Consider the following 10,156-nt stretch of genomic DNA (forward strand, 5'->3'; position numbering starts at 1 on the left):
AAATGTGTATTGGCCCTTGAGATTGTATTAATCTCTGTAGCAATATCATCTTTCTCCCAATCCATAACTTACACCAGACACTTATTTTTTTCTGTAATATCCCCTGCGTGGTCTGTTGGAATTGGTCTATATCTTAAACCAAATTCTCTTTCTCTAAGTTTTAATAATGCCAAATTGTCCCAAGTCTTTCTCCATTTCTCTGTTTATAATTTCTGTCTTACATGCAAAAACTTATACTTTAACAATAACTTGTTTTAAATTTGCAGCCAGATTCTTCCATTCTCTTCTAAAGATTCTTCAATTCTCTTAACTACTTCTTTCAGATCTTTTTTTCTGCAGAGCCTTCTCCCATTTCCTTTTTAACTGCTGCAAGCAATCTGATGTATGTGTGTGTGTGTGTATATATATATATATATATATATATATATATATATATATATATATATATATATATATATATATATATATATATACTCTGTGTGTGTGTGTGTGTGTGTGTGTGTGTGATCAACCTTTCCCATGAGGTCTGGTCTGTTAGTCTAATTAAGTTTACTGTTTTCAAAGACACTTTTGTAAAAAAAATATTCTATTTTTTAAAAAATCACTATTTTTTGCCATTTGAAACTTTCTAATACCATAAACTTGTCAACTTTCTAAGTCCTTTAAAATAATTTATTTTCCCCTCTTCGTAATTTCAAAAAGAAGATATTCATCATGATTTTTTAATCTTCCCTGTTTGGAATATCTCTCTTAGATTGCAGGCAATTAGATCATACAATGATTAAAGAAAATTGAAGTTTTTGCCAGTAAAATGTCCTTTAAAAAAAGGTGTCACGCTCTCCTGGCCTTCCAAAACTGTCTGAAGACCTGATTCTGCCATCTCAGAGAAACACACAGCCATGGGGCTGGTTAGCAACCTGAAGCCCTTCCCCATCTTTTTAATTATTTTATTGTCGTTTTGAGAGGCTTTTTATTATAATAGTTATAGTTTATATTTTGTATTTTTATATCATCCAGAGATCACAGTATAGCAGTCAGAAAAAAAAAATTCCTACTTTTGTTATGAGGAAAAGCTCTTCCAGAGCACAAATGGATACCCCCTGATTTCTCCTTCTTCCAGATAAATTTTCTGTAAGCCAGAAAAGAGTCCTAGCTGGAAATTCCATCGCTATGTGTGTCTGCAGAGACATCTCACTGGCCATAACATCTCGGAAGCTCCAGTTTTGAAGGATTTTAAGAAGACGCTGGACCTCTTATGGGTTGTTTAATTAGCCTTAATGAAAAATTGGAGTGGATAATCCTTGTGGTCCCTTCCAACTCTACAATTCTATGATGAGTTTCTGAGGGAAAACACTGTATGAGTTACCTCATCAGTACCCTCTTACTAATTGAACTGTATTCAGTTTGGATTTCATTTATTTCTAGTCTATTTTCATTGTAACAGCCGTGTTCAGGAACACCTAGGGTTAGCAGCCTAATGTGGAAGAATTTTCTGTCCTATCATATACTACTAAAAGAGTTGGCAGCATCTCAAAAGATGGATCTGATTACTTTTGTGCATATACATAGGCACTGGAATTGTTATTTACTTCATGCCAAAGTGAAGAAAAAACAGAAAAGGCTATTAAGGGACTCACGACAAAACAGCAGTAGCTAAGATTAGTTTGAATGGAGTTGAAGTCTAACTCTTGGGACACATTCTAAAATCTATAGTTATCTGTAAAATTTTCCTGTAATCAACTGTTAAAGAAGGAAATGCAAGGGCTTTACAAAGACAATAAAAATGATGAAAGCTCTAAGTCTAAGCAATTCTGGAAGTAACACTGTCATTCATTATCTATTTCCAGCTGGAGGTTTTATGTACAAAAGGTTAGAAGGTGATTGTGCAGGATATTGATGAAGGAGGTAAAATGTAAAGAGAAAATTGAGTTTTAATTCACCTTATAAAAAAAGGTGTGAAGTAGCAGAAGTAAATCAAAATGTTTCTCATCAAGGAATGGGACAAAGCAACTCAGTATTTTTCAGAATTAGGTTTCTTTAGCAGCCAGTGAAAACACTGAAGGAGATTGTTACAAGGAAAACATCAATAATGGGGGAAAGCTTGATCAAAAATTGGAAAGATTTGCAACTGTCCTCAGTAATTGATCAAATCAAAGGAGGACACACAAAACCAAAAACTTCTGTTTCATAAATGATCTCTGTACTTAATAAGAAGAGGGTGACTTGTGATGCATTAGAGAATCTTTTATGCTATTACATTTCTCGCTGACACTGCTTCTTTAGAAGCAGCACAGCTGCTAAAGGGGTGACATGGCTCCCTGTAAAAGGAAATATATTGAAGAGTGGATAATAGCATTGGGCTATATAAGAGTGCCTTCAATCCACTGAAAATATTTTTCCTAGCAATACCAATATTTTTATCTACTGTAGTCCATTTCAGAAAATTCAAAAGCTAGATCTTCAATCACAAATCACACCTAAAATGCAGTTTGGACTAACCAACAATCTTTCTAGTCAAGCATGACAGAGGAAAACTTTCTAGCTCTTGTATTTTCCAAACAAAACTCTGAGACTGTGTACGTGTGTATTTATGATAAACCGCAAAGCCATAGCTATCTTTATGTTCTTCTGGAGGCCATTTTTGACAAGTTTCCAAACATTACAATATTATAGACAACTTTGCAGCTCCACTCAGGCAAAACAAAATTCAGGCACCAAGTACTTTTAACAAAACTGAAGTGTTGAGTAATATAAGTGAAACAAAAGCAGTCCCATGATGCTTCTGGGAAACGCATGAACCAAGCTGAACTAAAGTAGGAGCCTTTGGTAGACTGTGGCAAGTCCCTTTTACAAGATTTGAAGTGGCTAAAAAAGCTTCATGTTATTCGCAGCAGGAGGATATATTCATGCTTTGAGATTCTACAAAAAGACCCATTTCCCTACATAAGCATGTTGATTTCAGATCAGACAGAGATAGCAGCTGATTGAGAAAGGAAGTCAACTCTGTGTGCTCAATAACTGAGTTTTTGACAGATGTTTGCCCACCTGTGCTTCATCAGATATACTTTATGATGTAGCCAAAACTAACCCCCACACACCCCACAACCCAACTTTTATGTCCTTAAATAAAACTAAATTGTCTTTTTTTTTAAATCACTCATTTGCTTCTTAATGCCGCTTGGACATATTTAGGGACATGTCAAAAATATTAATTTTTCAATAATACATTCATACACTTCCTAGAAGATCCTCCTATTCTTTGCAGTAAGCTGCATGTTATGCAAAATATAAAAAAGTCATTGGAACTGTAAAACAAGTGAAGTTCGAAGCAGAAGATAAGAAAGAAAAGAAATTGTTACTAAAAGTTGTTTTACAGATAGACCTTGACTTACAAACACCATTGACGCCGGAATGTTGGTCATATATTGTTGCTCTCATAAGTTGAGTAACCATGTGACCTGATTCAATTTTATGATCATTTTAAAAATGGTTGTTAAGTGAGTCATTCCAGTCATTAAAGAATCACGTGGTTTAAATCTGAATCCAGATTACCCAATGGGTTGTGGGGGTTTTGCTGTAAAATGGCAAAAAAGTCACAAAACACAATCATGTGCTTGCCAGATATTGAGACCAGTTGTAAATGCCATTAGCTTTTTTTAATTTATTACAACTGGAATTTTTAGTCTTCAGAGGACAAGCAAAGGTAACAATTACAGAAATGAAGCTGAAGAAGCAAGCTAGGGAGAGCACTGAAATTTTGAAGCTTGATAGTGGGGATGAATCTTGAGAATGCTGTGGCCAGACAATATAACAAATGGATCTTCCAAGAAATCAAGCCATAGTTCTCATTCAAGGTTCAAATGATCCTTCTTCAGACACATTGCACAAAGAGGCAGCTCTCTTAGAAAGGTTTTAATGCTGAAAAGATGGAAAGAAAAAGGAGAGCCAGCAACAACTCTTTTACAGTGGCGATGCTCACTGTTGAAAGACCAGGTTAAGATGACAAAGTTAGGGAGAGATACTCATGGAGAAAAATCTATTGGTTACTAAGAACCCTTCATCCTCAAATAGTGATAGCAGAAAACTGTCCCATCTACTGTTGCTTACCAGTCATTAATTTCTAAAGGATTAATTCTGATACAGTACTAATTATCATCAGAGTTTTGGTTTTCAATTTTTTATTTATTTTTCTTTTTTGACATTTTGATTGTATGTATCAGTGAATTCACCCACATTCATTTTATGCCTTTGCTAACAGCTGATAAGTTTGCATCAATTGACTGCTATTTAGATATGAGTCAGAGCATTTATATAATGCGTAGTGTCAGACTTAAAACTTTTTCTGTTGTGGTCTTAAACATATTTTGCTTACCTCATCCATTTTTGAGGCAAAATGCCTGTGGAACAAACATCTATTAATAGCAGCAGCATGTTAGTACTTTTCTTTTTTTTTAAATCCCTCTGCTCAACTCACTGAATATTTGTCTTGGCATATTGATTCTTTTAAATGGAAATCTTCAAATATTAATTTCATCTTTATGGTGTACATTTATTCTTCAGAGGAAATCAATGTTATTCACTGCGATACAATGTGGAAATGAAGTGGTTGTGTGTGGTTGTGTGTGTGTAATTGCAATAAACTCCCACAACAGCCACCAGAGACGTAAACATGAGCAAGCAATAAAACTGAGCTTTTATGAATCCTCTGAGCTAATTCAGTGAAAAAATATAGATTCTGGTACTCACTTCCATGGAAACACGTAATATCAAAGAAAGGCAAAAGACAATTAAGAAAAAAAAAAGAGTAAAATGGACAATTATTAGGAAGATATTCTCTTGGAGAAATTACTGAAGACAACATTCAAGGAATACCAAGAGTTGGAATCTTATATACCTGCAGGCATTGTGAAACTTAATTTACCATTTATCTGATTAATATTGGCTAGGGGTATTGGGAATTAACATGATTAGGAACAGAAAGTTACAACAGAAAAGATAGAACAAAAAGGCCCATTATTTTAAATCACTGAGTTCTGCACAGCAAAAGAAACCAAAAGATGCATCTTCAACAGATTATTGTCCACCAGCCTCTGAACATTGCTAGAAAAAAAAGCAACCAACACAGACCATTTATTTCCATGGCAAACTGCCTTTATAATTTTTTTCCCCTAAGATTCAATTGGAAAATATTTTTTAAGCCAGTCATTTCATTTTCTGCAATTGCAGAACATAGGAACAGACCTTAGTCATCTTCTGTGTGATAACCCTTCAGGTTCCCCAAATAACATCCATGTTTTGTCAAGACTAAATATATTATGTTCCTCAATCTCTCCTCACACAGGATTTCATTTTTAGTCCTAAGTCATCCTTCGTGTTTACGTATATTTGGATCCATTCAGTTTAGCTGAATCTCTCTTAAAATTGGTGCTTGAATAGGGTTCTTGAGATGGTTAGTGTGATCATTACAACTCTGGATTGGAAAACTAGACAGTCTAAAATTCAAGATGCCCCTTTCACAGCACCATTAAGTTGCTCGTTCATAATTAATTTTTAATAATCAGATTTCCAAGATCCTGATCAATTGCATTTCCTTTTGTACTAGTCCCTTTAACTCTTTCTGGCAATTCCCTTGATGAATCCCTGAAATTTTCTTGACAGCATTTTCAAAAATAGTTTGCCATTGCTTTCTTCAATTGACCAGTCCAAAGTCTCACAGACTAAGGCTGGACTAGAATCATGGTCTCCCAGTTTCTAGCCTGGTGCCTCAAACTGGCTCTCATGTATTGTTGCAACCCCTATATGTGTGCTTTTGATTTTACTCTTCTTAGCAAAAAAAAATTGCATTTTTACTGTTAAAATGCTATTGCCCATTCTCTAATTATCAAGATCTTTTTTGTTTAATTTTGTTTGTGTCTCCAGGATATTAGCTGTCATGCAGAGATTTGGCTGTCTGCAGTTTTAATATGCATTTTCTCCACTTCCTTATCCAAGCCATTAATAAAAATGTTAGAAAATACCAAGCATGTGGCACCCCACACAATACTCTCGTACATATCAAGAAAGAATGATACCTTTTATTTCTCTGTAAAACAAAGCCCATTCTCACGATGTTTCCAACATTCTTTTGGGATTTTTGCTAAAAATAGTCAAGGCTGCTGTTGATAACTTTCAAAGCAGCTGCACTAGAGTTGCAAAAGCCGTAATTATTTTAGCAAAATGAAGCATGGATATTCAGTGAAATGCTTCACACAAGTTTCTCTAATTGGGGGTGTGGAGTCTAGTAATAAACTCTATTCAAGGTGCATGTTTTTGAAAACAGCTGAATAAAAAATGTTTCAGATAAGCAGGAAAGCTGATGAATAATTTTCAATCATGAGGTGTTGAACCAACATGCTTAATTATAATTAAGAATGTATTGCTTAAATCAATAAATTATGTTTGCATTACACTTTGAACCATAAACCATAAATTTACCTCATGAACTAAATTTATACAAAATATTATGGTTGTAGTTTATGAATCATGTAAATCTATCAAAAATGAAAAGTATTAGAAATTTCTGGGAGTTGTGTTAAGAGAAATGGTAAAACAATTGACCAGAAAATGAAAATATATTCAAAGTTAGCTTTGTTTGGGAACATTCATGGAAGATAACAATAAAATCTAGAGATCAGACAATTAACATGCTGATGATAGAAGCAAAAATAGTGATTTATAACATTGAAAGCAGAGAATTTTATACTTAGATGAGTGGCACAATAAGTGTTTGTTTATGTGGTTGCTAAGACTTGACACCAACTTAATCAAAATAGTGTTGAGAGAAAAATCTTGGTGGATATTATGAAAAGAATGTTCAAACATTGATGGGTGTTATGAATATTGTCTATGATAGTATTAAGTAATGTTCAAAATTTGCAGGAGATCTGCTCCAGAAAGGAAGTAGAAGAATGCAGACTAGATTTTTCATTTTTTAAAAATCTAAGAATTATGATATCACAACAGTTCTCTAAGAAATGTATCCAATGGATATAATGTGATATTTTATAAAATAAATATATGTTGGTTCTTTGGACATAAATGTCTTTCATTAGTATAAAGAGATATTCGATATTTTAAATTCTGAGTACATTTTAAACAGTATATATATATATATATGTGTGTGTGTGTGTGTATATATGTGTATGTATGTATGTATGTATATATGTATATATATATGTATGTGTGTGTGTATATATATATATATATATATATATATATATATATATATATATATATATATTATACACACACACACACACACACAAACACACATCCAATAGCCATTGCTTTGATTAGCACTTGATTTTTTTTCCCGTTAAACAAAGCAATCCTTAATTCATCTCAAAGTATAGCTTGGGCTGAAATGGACAGAATATGATTATCACAAAACATTTTCCCCTTTCTTTTTCCTTCCCTTAATTTCCTATTTTTATTTTTCTTTGTATTTTCTACATTGATAAAACAATGAAAGTTATAAACATGAAAAAAACTCCAAAACATTTAAATATAACCACATGATGGCAGTATTTACTAGCAGAACCTTTTGTGAAACATGAATGAATAAGGAAAAAATATTTAGGAAATTATGATTAAAATCAGAGATGATGTTCAATGAGTCCAATTCTGGGTGATTGATAACTAAACAATGAAATCAGTTCATCATCAGTTATTTTGCTTTAACAAATTGAGTCTCCAAGAACAAATACCAGAATGCAAATAAAGCAGGCAATGAAGGAATGAAACAAAAGAACAAACATGTTCATACATAAAATACAACATTATATTTTATAATATTTTGATATCCTTCATTAATTCTTTGATATGAATTCCTTCAACAAGATGCTCTTATGTCTGTATAAAAAGTGTACCCTACGTTGTACCATTATAATACAAAATAGTAATATATTCATATGTAATATAATATACATTATATTACTATTTGTTTTTGATCTATTACTATTTGATACAATCTATCAAACCTTTTCCAATCATTTAAAAAAAATACTAACATGACTGCTCATAAACCAACTTTTCCATTTACAATGTCAGAGTTAATTTCTTCCAATCATTTATTTTATGTGGTGTGTTATTTTATCATACCACTACAGACATTTTATAAAATTTAAATGTACTTTTCAATCCACTACTTCAGTTTTATGGTGCAACATGTTTAATAAAGTATGTTATTTCTCACAAAATAACAAATGCTTTTATTAAAAAGCAGTATGTAAACATGTTTCACTTAGACCTTTTCACTGAAATATTTCCAGTTTCAAAGTTTGAAAGCTTTGTTTTGCAAGAATAATATTTTCCTATCTTTACCTAAGTTTTTCAACCACAAAGCACTTCACAGAGTCCTACCATATCCTACTTGAAAATGTTCCTTTTGGGCAATTCAATTGAAAATGATCCCCAAAAACAATTGAAATTATAGTTTATGATTTGCACTGGATATGAATTCCTAAAGACCCCAAAGCAAGTTACAACACAGTATAAAATCTACATTGGATAAAATAGTTTAACAAGTAAAATAGTTAATAAATATTACATAATAGTTATTAAAACCCCAGCTCATTGGTTTATATTACTAAAAGCCTTGTTTTTATAGTCAGTTAAACATCTGGCTGTTACTACTGTAATCTTAGAATTTTCATTCTCAGTATCCTGATATTTCTGGATGTGAATTGCTAATTTCAAACTTTGGTTTGGTCAAGGAAATACATTACTAGGAAGAGCTTGAAAGGATAATTGTGTAAATTAAAGATCAAACAAATAGTCTATGCTATCATTTGTTCTGTTGCTTTCCTAAATTTATTTATTTAGTATATGCCATCTACAGAGGTCATGCAATTACTAATATATACTGATTTATTTTAAAGCATTAGCAAATCACACACATACATACCTACACACATACACACGGGGTATGTGGCCAATACAATATATTCATTAACTGTTGATGGTTGATTATAGAAGCTTTCCACAACTTCAATAACTTCGTTTTCATTCTAAGACTGGTTTGTTCTTTATATTTAATTTAAATCTCTTTTTTTCCCATTGTGCTATTTGACTTTTAGTACTTGGCTTGCAGATCCTTAAAGAGTTTTTGGCTTTAACAAAAATGCATTATTTGTGTATAATTATATTCAACTTTTCCTTATTAATTATGTATGTTTCATTTTCAATCCTTTCTTTACTATATTGCAAGCACTAACAGTTTCTTTACTCTTTGTAAGCACTAACGATTTTAAATAAAACCAAAATTTCTAGTTCATTGTTGCCATCTGGTGGACATAGATTTCAGTCTTGATAATTGCAGGTGGAGAGCCAAACAGCTGTGCATATCTGGATTGAGGGAGACAATTTTTACTTCATTTTTACGGCAGAATTTGATATGGAACATCCTAAACCCTTATAGGTAACTTCTAGACCAATGGTCCCCAATCTTTTTTTAGCCATACCTCACCTAAGCATCTCTATAATCTGGATGCTCCCCCCCCCCCCCATGACATAAAATTCTTACTTTACTCAAAAAGTGAACTCTATTCACACAGAGGAAGCCTAAAAGGTCATTAATTTGGTTTAAACAAGGTTCAAATTGCCCTCGTTAAAAATCAAATCCCCCCTTCCCTGGGGCTTAGGCCTATGTTGGGAACCACTGTTCTAGACAGTCCACATCATTAAGGGCACCTGAAATATCAAATTGCAAAAATAAAATAGCCAGTTGGTGGATTCTGAATCTTGTAACTCTGCTTATTTAAAACGATAGCACAGCAGAGATTTCAAGTGTTCTCATTATTCCATCTTATTAAAAAAGGAATATGAACTGGGTCAATTACAGACTGAGAAGCCTGCTTAATCTAATTTGCCAACAGAACGTCAGCTAGAAAATGAAAATATTCTGGCAGAGAAGCAAATTGATTCCAGACCAGATTGAGGAGTTTTCAGGTAAGCGTCGATTTTCCTTGGCTGGGAAATGTATCTTCTGAGAAGGATATCTTTGGATTTTAAATCTGTTCTGTGTTGCCTATCATCTCATTCATTTATTCTGAAGGCATTTTAAAGCTGCCTTATGTACATAGGTGGCACAAGCTTCTTTTCAGAGTCCTTGGCTTGT

This window comes from Thamnophis elegans, chromosome 4 (assembly GCF_009769535.1).
Source record: "Thamnophis elegans isolate rThaEle1 chromosome 4, rThaEle1.pri, whole genome shotgun sequence".
Classification (NCBI taxonomy): Eukaryota; Metazoa; Chordata; class Lepidosauria; order Squamata; family Colubridae; genus Thamnophis; species Thamnophis elegans.